This window comes from Esox lucius, chromosome 13 (assembly GCF_011004845.1).
Source record: "Esox lucius isolate fEsoLuc1 chromosome 13, fEsoLuc1.pri, whole genome shotgun sequence".
Classification (NCBI taxonomy): domain Eukaryota; kingdom Metazoa; phylum Chordata; class Actinopteri; order Esociformes; family Esocidae; genus Esox; species Esox lucius.
Window position 1 is genome coordinate 1539155 of NC_047581.1, and position 20140 is coordinate 1559294.

The window sequence follows — 20140 nt, forward strand, 5'->3', positions numbered from 1 at the left end:
CCTTATAGCTGCTCTGCCCCTGCGACAAAGAAGACGCAGGATGAAGCACAGAGAATAGGGCTATGGTCACCAAATCAACAAACCCCCACATCAAACCTCTGCAACCACCACCATGAGGCCATCCACAATATAGCTGCCTTCCCAAGAGGTGCCGCATTTAGGGGTTTGATAGAATCCCCCCCACCTCCCCATTTCTACTGTGTTCTTGTTAATAAACACCCTGCAAGGCAATATCCACTAAACCTGTGTCTCTTCCAGTGAGTACCAAATAGTTCATTCTGACACAAATTGTGTTGTGGCTGTGTCTCTGATTAACTGCATCATGGTGGCCAGATTGACAGTATTGACACTTCTTTAGTCCTTGATTTGTTTAATAATGCAAACACATTTGCCTAATAAGAGACATCTGTGAAGCCAATTTTCCATATAAATTTGGTACCCTAAATCTGGTGACTATGTAATGTGAGGTGAACGCACCCAGACCCCATTAATCAACGTTGCACCAATGACAAGTGGATTTGTCTTATTTTGATTTCTCCATCATCTTTCTCCATTAAAATCAATGAAGCCAAGTTTGAGTTCGACCAATAGCAATTTCATTTTCTATTTTGTTTTCATTATATACTTGGATTATACCATTCATCATACTCACTAATTAACTCCATTACACACAAAAGTAACTTCAACTTCTAACAATGAATACTAGCAATGGCTATGTGCTTAAACTATTCTTCAAATGTTTGATCATGCTAATAGATCATCCTCCACACACAAACATTTTCAAGGGTTTGGCAATACAGCAGACTATTCAAAACCAGAAAAGGAACCAGGCAAGCCTAGTTCAGCCAACCTACAAATGAAAATGATGAATGTTGTTGCCAACACTGCATTCAAAACCGAGTTGCCCACATGAAAGACTATACCTTTACCCACTACACCACGGAACTCCATGCCTACCAAGTGTCAGTATAGCGTCTCAACATTTGATAATTTTGTCATGCATTAACATCACATCAAGTTTGAATATTTCTTTTGACACCATTAACCATTGTGTTAAACTGAGTAACATTTCTTATTCAGGTTTACCTCCACCACAAATAGCATCTATGAACTGTATGGCTTTTGCCACTGTCCGTTTTAACAGCTTATAGGCCATTCGTGAATGACACTGATACAATAATTTTCGTCAAGTGAAATGTCCTAACACATAATTCGAAAATCCACCAGAAATATTCGCAATATAACAGTAAACAGTTTTATTTGAGGGTTCCTATAACATAGCTACTGAAGGTTGTAGCCAGCGAGGGTGTTTGTCCTGAAAAAAATACCTAAGTCATCATTTATTTTGACAGGAGTCAAACACAGGACCTGTTGTTCCATAGTCCGTGTCACTAACCACTACACTATTTTAGAAGGGGTGGATGGTGGTTACTCGGTTGATCAGTCAGTTACTTACTCATTCACTCACCTAGGTTGGCTCCACTTAGGCGGTCCGACAAAATACAGAAATTTTTTATATGGTGTGCAGTAACCCAAAATTGCTTGCCATTATTTTGAAACTCATTTTTTTATTTTAGAAAACTTTTCAAATACCCAGCCACTAGTGTTTTTCTCCCCTTGGTGAGATACAATTATGATCTGATTTCAAATGTACATTCGGGCTGTGACTATTTATCTTTGATTTTACCTTTCAGTGTGCCCAAAACACTTGTCATGTTTTCATCTAAATGTCAAGAGGATTCTGTTGAATACCACACATAGTTTGTCCATTCACAAAATGCTTTGTGCATCCAAACATTTTACTGTGCACTCAGAATTTGAATGACATTTGGTGATTGCCCTTATGTTTACTGCCCTCGTAGCTGGTATTGATGCAGCCACGGCTGTACGGCTGGGCCACTCTGCATCCAGTATTGCCTGTCCAACCAGCATTTCACAGTTCACATCAAACCGAATAAACTTTTGGAGAGTACAGCAACATTTCAAATAAATCTGCCAACTTTCATTCATCTTTTTCTTGGCATTTTATTTCTATTTTGTAATGGGCTAATTTTGTGATATGCTTACATTTAACTGTTACAGTGTTCCCCTAATATTTATTTTGGATTCTGGCTTTTATTCAACTCTGGTTCTAACTGGCATTTCAAATAAGATTCTCAGACCATCAGTCATGGCATATAGTATATTTTAGGAGAACTGATAGGCTAGTTTGAATGGTCGCCAGCAGCAGACTGAGGTCTGTTTGACATCCACATCAAAATAGAGGAGAGTTGCAGATAACGTGGTGATTATTTGCACTGGCATTTTTGTAAGACTATTGAGTATCTCATATTATAATATGTTTATATATTTAAAAGCACCAAAAGTATTAGGAACATTTGTTTGGTAGGTTCACTGGGCACTTACTTGATCCTAGTCTTTACATTTAACAGTCTAGAATTAATAAAATAATTATGAAGCTGAGAATTCTTAATTAATTAGTTAAAAACACAGCCAAATCCCTAGGCTCATATAAAGCAACAGTTTGGAACATGATTGAAAAGTAGCAAAGAATTGAAATTCTAATTCAAATGACCTACAGTGGAAAATTTAACACTTTTTAGGAGGCAGACATAGATGTCTTAGCCATTTCCATAAATTGAAGACTCCACCAACAAGTTTTCAATGGATGGTAGTGCAGGGTCTTTGGAAAGACCCTTCACTTCTTCCACATTTTATTGGTTTATAGAACAAATTCATAATTAATCTAAAAATAAATATTGCCATCAATCTTCTCACAATACAACATAAAAATAAAATATTAAACACATTTAATTGTGAGGGGAGGGTGTGAAGTAGAACACAATGCTAAATGTCAAACTCCATTTTTTGGGAAGGCAGCATCAACTCAGGGCAGCCTCCTGGTGGGGATTTGGGCGGAATGGGTGCTTGTTGTTGTAGTTGTGGCAGCTGCTCTGGCACACTCTGTCTCCTGGCTTTCTTCCTTCACCTCAACCGTGCAGCCTCCTGTTGCCCATCTTCTATAACCTTTTTGTTTTTATTTCTTTCTGTCCCAAGCTGCTCCCTGGGAGCCCTTAAATACTGCCTCTGACAAGGTCCCAAAAGGAGGCAGGTGTATAGCGTAGCTTGCAGAATCTTCCACGTGTTTGTGTGATGCTGATTTGTGGGTTGCAGGCTTGTTTAGTATTCAGACCTGAGAGAGTATGGACATGAGAAACTTAACACAACACGTAAGTGCTGACTAACTCTGAACAAAGGACAATAGTTAGGACGTGATGCCCACTACTGATGGGCCCCACACATTCTATCCACACATCCGGTCCATACCATCTCATAGGAGTTGTTCATGTGACTGCCATGGGCTCTATGAATAGGCCCATGGACCATAGATTGGAACATATCATACAAGGGTATGTTTGTAGGCTTAACCTTTATTGGAGGACAATAGACTGTGTAATTGTTGGCTATGACCACTGCCCGCCTCCTATGTGTCCTGGCATAAAAGATTGTGTTAACTTTATAAATATTTGAGAACATGTAAGAAATATGGAAGATCATCTTGGACTCATGCAAATAAAGAAAGTTTCTCCCTGACTTGTGGGTTAAATAATTCTGTTCATGGATCATAAGTGGACAGAAGCCAACAGCATGGTGCTGTGACTAAGGATAGTTGGAATCTGCACTCTGACGGTGAGTCAAACCACAGATGTTGTGATGGAGAAAATGGCAAAATCTTTAGCTGATTAAATCAAAAAGAGCTTGAAAATAGATGACTGTCGCCAAGAGATAATACAGAAATATGCCATTGTTCCAGAAAAAATCAAATGTTGGGATGTTTTTATATACAGAAAACATGGGAAGAAATTCAGAGAAAGCCTGGTGAATTACAAAAAACACATTGGTCTTTGATTCTGTAATCTGCCATGTGCAGAACTAGTGTCACAAGAAGAATAACTAAAAGACAACAAGAGCATGTTCAGAAATTTGGAACACGAGACATTGTGCACACATGCCAAGCAGCAGCAAGTAAAGATCTCCCATGTTTGGGATCCAGGAATCAAACACAGAGAATTTCCTGGCGATACCTGGAACTTAATTTAAGCTTTTGAAATTACTGATAAAATTACTGATTATTCCTAAAAATGTATCATACCTAAACATTGAAGAAAGCTGGAACTTTTCAAGGAAACCTGATCACTTTCCTTGTGAATGGCCAGGCTTATCCAATTTAACAATAATTTGAAAAGCACTTTGATGATAAATTGCGTGTTTTAATTGGCAATGAAGAAATAGCCTGTTTTGCTTTGTCATGATTTGTCATACTCTTTTTCATAGGTATTCAATAAATAGACAGTTTTGTTGTGCCTTGTCATGTTTGATGTAATTTAAGAGCCGAACGCATTTACTGCATTAATAATTATTCTGCTCTTGCTTTAACAGGTTAGCGTAGCAGATAGCTAACATAAGATCCTTGAAATAAAGACCCAGGAAACTGTAGTAGAGAGAGGCCTTTAGTATCTTTTATCTGTAAAACTGTGAAAACATAATAATATGGCATTACAAACTGCCCATATATACAAGAATATGCAACTTAAGTCTAACATAGCTATCCCTTAGGACAAATTAGCCATTATCATGATAGTACGCATTTAAGCTAACTTTAACATGGATCTCTATGGAGCAATGCCAATCGCGATTAGCATAACCATGGATCTCTATGGAGAAATGCTAATAGCGATTAGCATCTATCAACACAACATACATGTTATGCTAAAACGGACAATACACAAAGATTATATCAAAGTAGATATGCTTCTTACAGACATACTTACAGACTCAGACCTTCAAAAACTACCAAAGACGAAGATAGAAAAGTAACTGCAGCATGTCCTCTCAGTAGACCAGAGTCAGAAGCAAAAAAAGGAAACCAACGGCAAGAGAGGAGGGACTAAAATCTGAGAACTCAAATGCAATACAAATTTACACCACTAGATGTCTTTAATTCAACACAAAGTGGGGGGGGGGAACAATAATGTTTTATTCCGTGAGGGGGTGGGGGGGTATCACAACATTGTGATTGGGCCTGATGATTTTCATTAGCACTTTATTTGGCAGGATTGAAATAACGAGGTAATAACTAGGTTATTTCCAGGAAACAACATAGAAACAAAGAGGAATCAACTGGGCAACAACATGATAACGACACATCAAGCACATAGTAAGCATGTTCCTGAGGAAAATAGTAGGTAACTGCTAGAAAAGTTGTAGGGAAAAAGCTTTGCAACTGAGAGGGCAACACTAGATAAGGGCCTGCTAGTTACCCATTTGTTTATGCTGAAATATAAATGAAACTTTAAGGAAAGTTCCACAAAACAATACAGAATGAAGAGTGCAACAAGCACGACAGAATTGTCAGGGTCCCCAAGGGAAAAAACCCAAACGCAGACCGGACTCAGTATAATGAATATTTATTGGAACAGAGACAAAGGGGAATAGGCATGAGGAAGGCTTGGGGAGAAAAGGTGGGCTCAGTGAAGGAAGTGCATGTGAGTATCCAGGTGGTGAGAGGGAACGGGTCCAATGATCCAGGTAAGCTGGTGGCGGGGGATATTCCTAACGGGGTATAGAGAGCAGAATTACTGGACAGGTAAATGGAAAAAACATGAACTGACAAGCACAAATGGCATAGCAAAACAAAAGGCATAGACAACAGCAGGTAGGTTTGACACGTACAAACTTGACTAACGATCGGCCAGGGGCAAGACGTCAGGACTGCTCCTAAATGCTGCTGGTGATTGGCACGCCAGGTTCAAGTGTGTGATGGTTGATTGTTATCAGCTGGGCACAGGTATCACCTCTGTACTGACTTCACACCCCCTCGCCCATAGCCCGGGAGACCGAAACATAGAGAAGACAAGAGGACACATAAACACGCCAACGCACAAGACACATTCACAAACGAGACCGAAAAAGAACACATCTCATGGAGGATGGGTTATGACAAGAATGTGGCAATTGCCCATCAACAGTTGATATGTTGCACTCCTGTATTTCAATACTTTCATGACATTACTGTTATTTCAGCCCAACTCAATTGTTAAATTCCCCTGTATATATAATTCTACACTGTGTAGTTTTACTGCAATGCTGTTGTATTATTAACATGCAATACAGCATTAGCCTTCTCCCTTTTCAAACATGTGTAACCTTTTATTTCACGTGTATTTCAAGTGTACCTATCAATTATTTGGAAAGTAATTTTCCTTTCCACAAACGTTCATATTGTTGCTGCTAGTAATGGTCTGAATTTTACAGTTATGCCTCTGTACTAATCCCTTTACTTATGTGTAAGCTTTATATTACCTTGCATAGTTGCAATGCAAATTGAGGTCCTCCAATTACTATGCAATTTACCAGCATTAGCCTTCTTTTTTCCAATTAGTATAAACTTCAGTTTCAGTGTAGTTGCAGTGTAACGGCCGGACATTGCCCTTGCAAACTAAAGCACAGCTCTTCCCTCCTAATACCTTGCAATTTGCCAGTAGCTTTTTTATCATTTCAACACTGTTTCCATTTTAGTTCCTACATAGTTCCAGCTTCTGGCAGGGCAGGCAGAGGGGCAGGTTCCGGGTCGAGAGCCAGATCCGATCGCCAGGGTGGTAAATGGGCATCGCCCTGTGGTGGCAGTCAGCCTGTTGTTTGTGGCGGCGTGCAGTATGCTGAAGGCACATGTGGGCTGCATTCCACATCTCCTCCGCATGCCAGAACCACTGATCCACCGCCCGGGCCTCGGTCTGGCTCGGATGCCACGGTGCCATGGCCGGCTGGTACACTAACACACACTGAAAGGGGAAGATGTTAGTGGAGGAGTGGCGCAGTGAGTTCTGGGCGTACTCCAACCAGGGCAGGAACACGAACCACTCCCCTGCCCGACACTAGCAGTAAGACCGCAGGAACCTGCCAACCTCCTGGTTGACATGTTCCACCTGCCCGTTGGCCTCGGAATGGAAACCGGAGGTGAAACTGACCATGACCCCCAGTCACTCCATGAAAGCCTTTCATATGCGGGGGTCCCGGTGTTATGGAAATTTTAAACTAAGGTACCATCCGGGTCGCGGGGGCAGCAGTCTAAGCAGAGATGCCCAGACTTCCCTCTCCCTAGACACTTCCTCTAGCTCTTCCGGGGGGACACCGAGGCGTTCCCAGGACAGACGGGAGACATAGTCCCTTCAGCGTGTCCTAGGTCTTCCCCGGGGTCTCCTCTCGGTGGGACGGGCCCGAAACACCTTCCCAGGAAGGCGTTCAGGAGGCATCCGGAACAGATGCCCAAGCCACCTCAGCTGACCCCTCTCGATGTGGAGGAGCAGCGGCTCTACTCTGAGCTCCTCCCGGGTGACCGAGCTTCTCACCCTATCTCTAAGGGATCGCCCAGCCACACTGCGAAGAAAGCTCATTTCGGCCGCCTGTATCCGGGATCTTGTCCTTTCGGTCATGACCCAAAGCTCATGACCATAGGTGAGAGTAGGAACGTAGATCCACCGGTAAATCGAGAGCTTCGCCTTGCGACTCAGCTTTTTCTTCACCACAACAGACAGATACATCGACAACATTACTTCAGAAGCTGCACCGATCCGTCTGTCAATCTCCCGTTCCATCCTTCCCTCACTCGTGAACAAGACCCCTAGATACTTAAACTCCTCCACTTGAGGCAGGTACTCTCCACCAACCTGAAGTGGGCAAGCCACCCTTTTCCAACTTAGGACCATGGCCTCGGATTTGGAGGTACTGATCCCCACCGCTTCACACTCGGCTGCAAACCGTCCCACTGCATGCTGAAGGTCCTGGTTTGAAGGGGCCAACATGACAACATCATCCGCAAAGAGCAGAGACGAAATCATGTGGTCCCCAAACCTGACACCCTCCGGCCCCTGGCTGCACCTAGAAATTCTGTCCATAAAAATTATGAACAGAACCGGTGACAAAGGGCAGCCCTGCCGGAGTCCAACATGCACGGGGAACAAGTCTGACTTTCTGCGGACCAAGCTCCTGCTTCGGTCGTTCAGGGACCTGACAACCCTTAGCAAAGGACCCAGGACCCCATATTCCCGAAGCACCCTCCACAAGATGCCGCAAGGGACACAGTCGAATGCCTTCTCCAAATCCACAAAAAACATGTGGATTGGTTGGGCAAACTTCCTTGTACCCTCCAGCACCCCGTAGAGGGTATAGAGCTGGTCCAGTGTTCCACGGCCCGGACGAAAACCACACCGTTCCTCCTGAATCCGAGGTTCTACTATCGGCCTTATTCTCCTCTCCAGTACCCTGGCATAGACTTTCCACACCCGGTGCCTTGCCACCGAGGAGTTTCTTGACTACCTCTGTGACTTCAGCCCGGGTGATGGACGAGTCCACCTCTGAGCCCTCAGCCTCTGCTTCCTCAATGGAAGACGTGACGGCGGGATTGAGGAGATCATTGGAGTACTCCTTCCACCGCCCGACGACATCCCCAGTTGAGGTCAACAACTGCCCACCTCTACTGTAAAAAGCGTTGGTAGTGCACTGTTTCCCTCTCCTGAAACGCCGGACGGTTTGCAAGAATCTCTTCAAGGCCAGCGGATAGTCCTTCTCCATGGCCTCACCGAACTCCTCCCAGGCCCGAGATTTTGCCTCCACAACCACCCAGGCTGCAGTCTGCTTGGCCTGTCGGTACCCGTCAGCTGCCTCAGGAGTCCCACAAGCCAACCAGGCCTGATAGGACTCCTTCTTCAGCTTGACGGCATCCCTTACTTCCGGTGTCCACCACCGGGTTAGAGGATTGCCGCCTCAACAGGCACCAGAGATCTTACGGCCACAGCTCTGAGCGGCTGCTTCGAAAATGGGGGTGGAGAACATGGTCCACTCGGACTCAATATCTCCAGCCTCCCTCGGGATCCAATCGAAGCTCTGCCGGAGGTGGGAGTTAAAGATCTCTCTGAAAGGAAACTCTGCCAGACGTTCCCAGCAGACCCTTACAGTACACTTGGGTCTGCCGAGTCTGTCCAGCTTCCTCCCCCGCCATCGGATCCAACTCACCACCAGGTTGGTGGTCAGTTGACAGCTCCGCCCCTCTCTTCACCCGAGTGTCCAAGACATACGGCCGCAGGTCAGATGAAACAACAACAAAGTCGATCATCGACCTGCGGCTTAGGGTGTCCTGGTGCCACATGCACTGATGGACACCCTTATGCTTGAACATGGTGTTCGTTATGGACAAACTGTGACTAGCACAGAAGTCCAATAACTGAACACCGCTCAGGTTCAGATCAGGGGGGCCGTTCATCACAATCACGCCCCTCCAGGTATCACTGTCGTTGCCCACGTGGGCGTTGAAATCCCCCAGTAGAACGATGGAGTCCCCAGTCTGAGCACTTTCCAGCACCCCTCCCAGAGACTCCAAGAAGGTTGGGTACTCTGCACTGCCGTTCGGCCCATAGGCACAAACAATAGTGAGAGACCTATCCCCGACCCGTAGGTGCAGGGAAACAACCCTCTCGTTCACCATGGTAAACTCCAACACATGGCGGCAGAGCTGGGGAGCTATAAGCAAACCCACACCAGCCCGCCGCCTCTCACCATGGGCAACTCCAGAGTGGTAAAGAGTCCATCGTCTCTCTCGGAGTGTGGTTCCAGAGCTAAAGCCGTGCGTGGAGGTGATCCCGACTATCTCTAGTCAGAACCTCTCAACCTCACGCACGATCTCAGGCTCCTTCCCCACCAGCGAGGTGACATTCCACGTCCCTAGAACTAGTTTCCGTGTCCAGGGATCGGGTTGTCGAGGCCCGCCTTCGACTGCTGCCCGATCCTCTGCGCACCGACCCCTTATGGTCCCTCCTGCAGGTGGTGAGCCCGCGGGAAGGCGGCCCCACGTCGCCCGTTCGGGCTGAGCCCGGCCGGGCCCCATGGGGGAAGGCCCGGCCACCAGGCGCTCGCATATGAGCCCCAACCCCGGGCCTGGCTCCAGGGTGGGGCCCCGGCTGCGCCATACCGGGCGACGTCACGGTCCTCAAAATGTTTTCCGTCATTAAAGGGTTTTGAACTAAGGTACATTTGGGAAATGTCTTTCTATTGGCTGGTATGTAAATCTTTACTTTGATTGTGACACACATGTCTGTATAATATCAGTGGATTATTAGGTACTTTGACCATGTTCTCCTGCTTAGACCAAGAAGGGACCAGACCTTTCTTTCTTAGGTTAGTTGGCCCCTTTAGGTAAACACGACAGTAAACATTATGGCAGGAAGGATAATGTGGGGGGACAGCCATCCCTTTAGGTGAAACCTATGTGACACAAGACAGATGGGCAGCAACTTACCACACCCTTTTCTCCACTATAAATACAAACTTTTCATGTATTAAGTTTAAAGACTCCTCGGATGATTATGTTTGTAAGCGTTTGACGCGACCCTCTACTTGCATATAAATTATTAAATTGTCCAAAAGAATTTTGTCTCTGTTCTTACTCCTTTAAGAGTGTCGATCAATGGAATTGCCATTACATTTTGGGAGCTCGTCCTTGGTTACTTAACCTGGAGTCTCGTAATCATATCCTAGCGGGTCAACCGTGCACGGCCGGAGTCTAGATCTCTGGAGCCTAAAATCCTCCCCCGCTCATGGACTGGCTGCGAAAGGGGTGAGAAAAGGGCGCCTGGTTTATATGATTTCTGGAATTCATCAGTACAGGTACCCAGGCTTAAATTTAGTACTAAGAATGTAAGAGCGCAATACAGTTGCAGTTGGGCCGCAAGGTTTCAAATCTGCAGTTAAGATCGGACCTTATCGATAAAATCTGCGGCAAAGGTTGGACCTTTTGAGAGGTTGGACCTCTTTAGATCTGCAGTAAAGGTTGGACCTTTAAAACTAGTTTACTGGGTAATTCGGGGACATGGGTAAGTGCGGCAGTAAGCCTCTGATCATCCCTCATAGTTACGTGGGCCGAAACAAAACAAACTAAAATGATAAATTAATTAATTAATTACCTGAGGTTTATGGTGTTTGGACATGTGAACTAATGTATCTTTGGTAGTTATTGGGGTTTCCAGTGAATGGTGTTTTCGTTTGGAGACGGATGCCTGGCCTACCGGGCAGGCTGGAGGACTATGGCTGCGGTGACGTACGGCAGTTATGATATAAAGTTGTTTGGAAGGTTTAGGCTGCGGTATATAGGGAGTCTGGACACTTTGGGAAAGTTTGTGTGGGGTTTATTGATCTCTGTGTTGTAGTCCTTTTCGCTCAGGTTGGATGGATCATCCCTCTGACCGCTCCTGCCCTCCCGTGGTGTTCTGCCAGGCCGATTGCTGGGACTTCGCTATATGGACCTTTTCGTTGTGGAAGTGGTGAGGCAGTGGGCTGTCTGGAGGCCATTTTGCTCCACTTTGGACGTGTTGAGGGAGTCTACGCGGGTCAAGAAAAGGTCCACAAGGGGGGAGACTCTGTTGGTCCGGCCGGTATTTACAACGGCTAAGACCGAAGAAGTCAACAGATCCGGGGTTGAGGGAGAAACTATGCTAACCCCTACGTTTAAATTTATGAAGCTACCACTAGACATTCAACTGGACATTGGATTTGGGAAGACACCCATGGGAATCACGACACCGGCTGTTTAGATTTATGGTTCCCGCAAGCATAGAGATTCATAGAGTTCCAGCTGCCTCTTTGGCCTCGCCGTGAGTGATCCAACGAGAACACGCAGGAACGCTGAACTGCCTGAGGGATGGGTGCTGACGGTCAGAGGAGACGGACCAGTGAGCATCTACCGGTGAGATCAATCCATTACATGACCCCGCATATATTGATGTTATGCAGACACTTAATGTACAAGCATTTAGAGAACACGTAGATTACCAAGGGACCTGCTTCTGAAATTGAGTGGTAGAACCCTAATTATGGTAGGAGCTAGTGGAGGACAGACCACTGAGCGATTTACTAGCCCTCTGTCGGTTGTAGACGACGAGGGCCAGCGTTACCCAAGACATTCATTTCTGTTTTCCAATTGTTGTCCAGTTAATTTGTTAGCTAGGGATTTGATGACACAGTTAGGGATCATGCTAGAATGTTCAGACAAAGGTATGCGTATTAAACGTCCTGTTTTACAAGCAGTGGGCAGCCTGTTGATTATTGTTATTCGTGGGATTTAGAAAGAACAGGGCCTAGAGCTGTTTCACATGAGTTGTTAAATAAGGCGATGAATAGATTAGAAACAAGTTCGGCCCAGTTTATGGATATGAGCGACTTCCGTTGCTCAGCGAAAGTTTCAGAAAGTCAGGATGTTGTTTTTGAGAAAGTGTGGTTTGAAGATGGTAAATGTGATTTTATTTGACGGGTGAATATGTATACTGGTCTTCTGAGGTTTTTTTGTGCATGGTCTGTGCGAAATGTGAGAGAGGTGTCTCACTTTTTCGAAGTGGATGGGTCGGCCCCCCATGTCCCCCTCGCTAAACCTGTGTTTAGTACATGGGAAAGCTTGGGTCCTTGGGTGAGGAGGTGCTGTGAAGGAGTGGACTGGGTCCCTTGTCAAATGGTGGGAGTGGAATTTTCCAAGGCAGCCCAAGTCTATAGAGAAGAATTTGGGTGCACTGTTTTGGGTAAACGGGAAGTACACCTTGTGCCACATGACGACTGGGTCTGTCAGGTCAATGCAGTCCAGTTGGCTGCTACAGATCCTTGGTTAGCGGAAGTTCCACTCTCCCTGTGGTCGCAGCATAACTATGATGTTGGGCTATTAAACGATGCACAGCCACTTGTAGTTACACTTAGAGGACCCCATAGACTATGCCAGACTCAATACCCACTGCAAGCAGAGGCTATTGACAGGATAGCTCCCGTGTTTCAAGGATTGTTAGAGAAAGGCATATTTGTTCCATGTCCAAACAGCCCCTATCGCACCCCTATTTTCCCAGTAAAGATCTAAAATAAGTTGGACTGCGGAAATTAGACTGCGAGATGGAGTAGAGATTGCCTCCTGTATATAATGCTTTCTGGATAACTGAATTGTCAATACCTGGTTATGGTCGACCTAGTACATGCATTTTCATTTTGGTATTCCCTGTGCACGAGGGTTCCGATTGGCTGCATTGTGTATTCCTTGGTGGAATATTTGATCTCGTTCACCGAGGTTGTTGTTAAGTTGCAGGTTTTAAATTCACAAGGTTTTGCTTTGTTTGGTGTACACTTGGGTGAATGCATTCATTGCGTCGTTAATGTGATTCTTTTGGCGAGGCCCACTCTTTCGGCTTTTGCCTTAGTGCCGAATCTGCAAAATTGAAATTTGCCTTCTAGTGTTGTGCTGGTGGCTGGCACACTTGGAGGTATTCGCCTGATGACTTAGTATTGTATACGAGAAAAATATCCAAAATTTAATTAGAGGGATATATTGGAAATTGGTACAATGCTGCTTCTCTAATTTGGTAAAATATGATCTTGTGGTTTTGTTATGAGGGGTTAAAATAGTGTGTTTCTCTCTCCTTGTATGGAGTAGAATGCGGAACATGGTGATAGTCTTTAACATTAAGATAACACGCTGTTTTCCATGAAGACTGGATTCGCAGCCAATATTGTCATAACCTGCAACATACGGTAAAATGGCCACGGCCCGTTTATTCCCCGAATAGCGGAAGCCCGTAAAATTAGACGTCCTATTTTAAATGTTGAATTGGATTTGGTTAATTAATGTAGTTTCACTTTGTTTGTATTTACAATGATAACAGGGTTAATACTTGTGTTTTCAGACCTACGCCTGATGCTCGTTACTGGCGTTTAAATTTTAACCTGGTAAACTGACAAATGGGGTAGATTGATGTGACTGTATTTGGGGATCTAGGCTGGAGTATCCTGGGGATCACTCCCTGATTGTTCCTTGATTTTAGTGACTTTATGCATCTGTTCTCTTGGCCTTTCTTGAGAGTTTTTCCCTCTACTGTTGCTGTGTTGATGAGATAAGCGTTTTTTTTTTACAAACACCAACAATATTAGATGGGTCGAGCAATAACTCTGAACTTTCAGTTAACGTGGGGTATCGGCTAAGTTGGGCGCATGACGCCTCTTACTACAGACAGTCTGGAGAACATGTCACGTTTTTGTGGGGAAACTTTCCTTGGCTGCAGGAAGGGGGGCAGACCCCCTGGTATGGTCTTTACCAACCTTTCCCCTCAAATCAAAGTATTAGCACTAAGGGTTCCATTCGAGTGTTCTGCCTGTTCTCACCTGTGGCAATTTCCCCAACATGTATGTTCAGTTTTGTGTTAATCAAACGTTAAGAGCAAGCTCTCAATAGCTTAATGTCGAAATGTATGGTTTTGAAACCTACTTGTATTGAGGGTAGAGACCTACATTCACCCCCCCCCATTGTTAATAACTAGAACAATCTTGATGTCTGTGCATTAAATAGTCATGAAAGTTGTGGGTTTGATTTTGGCTGATCACCACTATTTTGGTGTAACATAGACAGGCATTAATGTTGGACTAATTCCCTAGACTTTAGGAGGTTACTTGAGTCATGATGTTTGTGTTCTCACAACTTTGTTTGGCCGTTGCCTGTGGAAATGCAAATTTTGATATGCTAATTTGGGAGTTGTTTCACTGGGTAAGACACCTTTGTCTATAGGTTATATGGTTTATAATTCCTTCGCACGAGCGAACAAGTGGCATATTTGTTATTTTGATTTGGTTTATGGATGTTGCGTTTTTGTCATTTTCGATTTTGTTTTTGATGGGTATTCAGTTTGCGACTTTTTACTGAATGAATGTTAGATTCTTCCCAACTATCGATTTTCTTTTTCATGTCCATCCTGTAATGGTTCTGCTTTCACGCTCAGAGTCATTCTCTGTTGACTCTGTCGTGAAGCGGGGGGGGGGGGGACTGTATGAAATTATTATCTATGATGAAAAAGAGTTGAACTTAGAGTTCAAAGAGAATGAAATAGGTATTTAAAGAGTTACGTGAAGAATTTCGTTTTTCTATTTCCATAGTTATAACAGAAAATTGGCAACTGTTAAAATCAGCATCCTTTAGTGTCTGTTCACAGTGTGTGTCTAATTTGGGTTTTTGGGTTTTATACAAAATCTAACATGGTTATGGTTGAGTAGAATACATCTTACCATTTTGACTTGGTTTAGCTAAGAAATAACTTATTTGATGAAAAGTGATGAAAAGTGACTATGAGAATGTTACTGTTCAGTTTGTGTGATATTTGATTAGAAGTAATCATATTAATCTCATGCATCATGGAATAAGTGGGTAAAAAGGTGCAGGGAGCATTTTGTTATTCCTTACATGTTTACTAAGGTTTTGCTATGTTTTACTTCATATTGAGAAAGTAATTATGCATCAAGTTGTTTCTAGAAAACCAAGTTGAGAAGTTTTACATAGACTAAATTGTAAAGAGAGGTACAGACCCACTGGAGTGCTCAACTCAAATACCAGTGTGTGGGATGGGGGGGGGCTTTTTGAAATGGGATTTTGACTGGCTAATAGTTAGTTAACGCAAATTAGCATAAATATAATTAAACGTTTCATAATAAAATAAAATTGCGCCCCCTCTGCGCAGCTGTTACCTATTTTTTGGGGCCCCTGTCAGTCATGGGCCCTTGGAATTGTCCTAACTTTTCCCCCCCTGTAAGGCGCCCCTGGTCATAAGCACGTGAGAAGAGAAGTGTTTTTAACCTGGATTTAAAAATGTATACGTTTGGGGCATGTCTAAGATCTTCTGGTAGTGTATTCCAGTTTTGTACAGCATAAGTGCTAAATGCAGCTTTTCCATGTTTAGTTTGGACTCTGGGCTCTACTAGCTGACGTGTTCATGGATCTAAGAGCCCTGCTCGGTTTATATTCTGCAAACATATCAGAAATGTATTCGGGTCCTAAACCATTCAGAAATTTTTTAACTAAAAGCACCACTTTGAAATCTATTCTGTAACTGACTGGAAGCCAATGCAAAGATTTAAGAACCGGAGTGATGTGCTCTGTTCTCTTGGTCCTGGTTAACATTCCAACCGCAGCATTCTGAATGAGCTACAGTTTTTTTCGGGGTCCAGTTAAAAGGCCATTACAGTAGTCAACCCTAATTGAAATAAAAGCATTGATGAGCTTCACTTGGTCTTTTTGGGATACCAAGCCTTTGATTCTGGCTATATTTTTTTGATGATAGAATGATGTTTTGGTGACCGCTTTGATATGACTGTTAAACGTGAGGTTTGACTCTATCAGAACACCAAGATTACGCACTTGATCCCTGGGCCCGAGAATCCAGCTCTTTACTAATACTTGTTCTATTTTTATTTGCCAAGCACAATAATCTCATTTTGGTTTAATTGTAGACAATTCTGGTTCATCCAGGTATTATGTGCTCTATACAGTGACACAGAGAGTCTATTGAGCTGTTATCATACGGTTCGAGAGCCATATGTATTTGAGTATCATCGGCATAGCTGCGGCAGTTAATGTTGTTGTTCTGTAGAATTTGGCCCAGAATAAGCATACCTACCCAATTTTCCAGCCTATCTATAAGTGTTTTATGATCTACAGTGTCAAATGCTGCACTGAGATCTAATAGAACCAGAACTGTTATTTTATTAGAATCAGTATTCAGCCGTATATCTTTTAAAACTTTAATCAGGGCCGTTTCATTACTGTGGTGAGGTCGGAAACCTGAGTGAAATTTGTCTAAGAGACCGCTTGAGGTCACAAAATTGCTGAGTTTATTGAATACAACCTTCTCAATGATCTTGGCTATAAAAGGGAGATTTGATACAGGTCTATAGTTGGTAATTATAGATACATCTAGTGTTCTTTTTTTTAAAAGGGGCTTAATGGCAGCTGTTTTTCGAGACATTGGGAAAATGCCTGATTGCAGAGAGCTATTAACTATTTGCTGTAGGTCCATTGTTATAGAGTTAAATATTGATTTAAAAATGTCTGATGGCAGTGTGTCGAGACAGCAAGTGGAAGCTTTAAGTTGTCGAACTGTTTCTTCTATGGATTTTTGATCAATTGTATTAAAATGCGACATAATAACCAAGTTATGTCTTGGTGGTCGTGGTGACGGTACACAGTCCTTGTTAGACTGTGAAGTTCTGATGTTTCGTGTAATACTTTTTTCACTAAAGAAACATGCAAATTCATTACATTTTACAGTGGACATGAGTTCTGATGCTTTCTGCTTTATTGGGGTTGTAAGCTTGTCAACCATAACAAATAGAGTGCAGGTATTGTTGATATTTTTGTTGATCATTCCCGATAAATGTTGCTGTCTGGCCCAACTCATTGTTGATTCTACCAAGGCTTGTTTATAGATGTCATAGTGAATTTGAAGTTTAGTTTTCCTCCACTCACTTTCCGCTTTCCTACATTCTCTTTTCAGGGAGCTTACCATCATGATGGTTCTCCATGGTGTTTTCTGTTTGCTCATAGTTTTCTTTACCTTTACCGGTGCAACATGATCCATGACATTCAATATTTTGGCATTAAAATGATCCAGGTGTATATCAACTGACTCAGCACTTACTTCTGGAGAGATAGCTATGGCTTCAATAAATTGAGCATTGGTACCCTCATTAATGTACCTTTTATTAACAGAAACAGAGTTTACTGGAACATTCGGGGTGATAAGTGAATCAAAAAAGACACAGAAATGATCAGACAGGGCCAAGTCTTTAACCATGACAGAGGAAATATTGAGACCTTTAGAGATAACCAGATCTAGAATGTGGCCTTAAGTTGAGTGAGATCAAAAGTGTCAAGTTGTGCAAAAAGCTATTTGGCATTTGGTCTATTTGGTCTGTACTATTATCTATGTGGTTGTTAAAATCCCCTGTAATAATAAACAAGTTATAATCAACTGATATAACAGAGTAGTTCAGCTAAATCATCAATAGAATTTGCAGAATATCGTGGAGGTCTGTAAATGTTTAAAAACTAAATTTTGGGGTTACCCTTCAATGTAAAACAGAGGTATTCAAAATAAATAAAATTACCTAGTGTATTTTCTTTCCACTGGAATGTATCTTTGAATAGGGCAGCCACTTCTCCTTCTTTCCTACTATTTCAACACATATTCATAAAGCCATATTTTTCGGGTGCTGTCTCGTTAAGAATTGCAGCACTACAATCTTCTGTTAGCCACGTTTCAGTGAGAAACATAAAATCTAGGTTGTAGGATATTATAATGTCATTTACCATGATTGATTTGTTGGTGATTAGATCTGATACTAAGTAAAGGCAGCTTAATAGATATAATAGGGGTTCTTGGACTAGTAGGTTGACATGTTACAGTTAATAGATTAGACAAGTTTACTTTATGGGTTGCATGTTCACGGTTCCTTCTATTTCTAATCAACACAGGAACAGAGATACTGGGTCCTAGCTTGTACTCAAAACAGTCGGCATTGCTATTTTCACAATAGCAGGGACCCGAAGCACATCACCGAGCATATTCTGTGCTCTGTGGAAATAAAGGACAAGGTTGTTGACGATGTGGCAGTTGTCTAAGCAATCGTTTTACATGGGGGGGAGGAGTGGGACATAGGGAAAGTTGTTGTGCCCCCATTTGGGACAAGGACAACTTCTGGAAGCATTGGGTGATTTTAGTTAGAGGGTCAGGAAAGGGGGGGGGGGGTGAATACTCTGCTTATGAGTACTGAGAGGGGTAGACAGAGAGAAAGGTGAGGCAGAGACATGATAACTGGGAGTATTAGAAAGACAGGTGGACAGCCATCAGATGGTATGCTATGAAGCATAAGAGTGGACAGTTCATCACACTGTTCAGGTGAACAAGAGACAGAAAGACAGAAAGAAAGACCTAATATAGCACCCGGTTCGAATGTTATTGGATTGAATGGGCGTTATCAGTGGTTATCAACCTCATAGATATGACTTCAGTTGTCAGTGACCTCATCCTCTGCCTAACCAGTAAGCAAGCATCAACATCTTCCTCTCCATCCATCTCTACCTACATATACAAAATATATAACAATATACTGTAATTAGTTGGATTTATGAAACAATGCATAACACATAATTGCATTTGGACGACGCACAAGTGTACACAATGCAAATGCAATGTGTATATATTTATTTATATATTTAATAATGTAATTAGCCATTTAATAATTTAATTATTGCTTGCTTGTCTACACAATTCATATGCAATGTAGGGGTGGGACTTTCAGTAAGATTGAGGTGTTCCCATTCCATTATGTCCATGCACACTGAAAACACTAGGCAGTTGACACTCTACACTACTCTGCAACCAGCAATACTCATCTATGATCATACTGATCAAACATGAACATTCCAGATGATGTCTTTTCATGTACATTCAATGTACATTAGAATATTCCTTTATCTGTACCATTCACATACTTTTTATAATATTCAATACTTCTACCCATAATCTTCATATTCCCCATCCTACTCTTTTACATTGTATATTATTGCTTTATTTCTGCAGTTTTTTTTACTTTATATATTTCTTCATTCCTACTGTGTAGATGTTTGAACTTGAACTACACTAGCTGAAAAATTTGTAATAACCCAGAGGAATATCTGACTAGTAGTATTCGCAAGATTGCCAGATTAACAGATACAGATATTGATGGTGTTTTAGACAACATTTGCAGGGACAATAACCGTGGATGACAAGATATGAAATACTAGTCAATTTAATCTTACTCGATATTATGCCATGAAGAATATGACTGATAGTTTTTCTCCGTAAAACATGCAAGGCATTTATCCAAAATCACAAAGCACATCTTGCCCTCTTTCAAAACAAATTAGCTTCATATATTGGGCTAGTTTTTGGAGTTGATGGACAACATTTGCAGTATTAAGCCCATTCAAATGTGTAGTTTCTAGGAGGCTACACAATTAGAGAAGGGGTGCACATGAACCTAATACTGTAGGTTCAAGCAGGCCTGTTCAGTTAGGCATCTTGCCTTGTCCTCCAACATTGACCACGGACCAACAGTAGCAACCGGTCAAAAGATGATAGGATATTTCAGTTGCACAACGCACTTGTTTTAGAAACCCTTCCCTACATAAATGGTGACTAAAACGCAGTAATCCCGTAGCACAACTCACGGAGAATAGAAGGGAAAAAGCGATTTC

At 42.8% G+C, this 20140-nt stretch overlaps 1 long non-coding RNA gene across 1 annotated transcript; it reads right to left on the minus strand.

The window, feature by feature from the left end:
• Positions 1–5452: 5452 nt before the first annotated feature.
• Positions 5453–6531, minus strand: LOC109615556. The gene is made up of 2 exons (XR_002196550.2): positions 5734–6531; positions 5453–5613 (listed from the first exon to the last, which is right to left on the minus strand). It is a non-coding gene; the product is annotated as an uncharacterized LOC109615556 (long non-coding RNA).
• Between the last annotated feature and the right edge of the window lie 13609 nt (positions 6532–20140).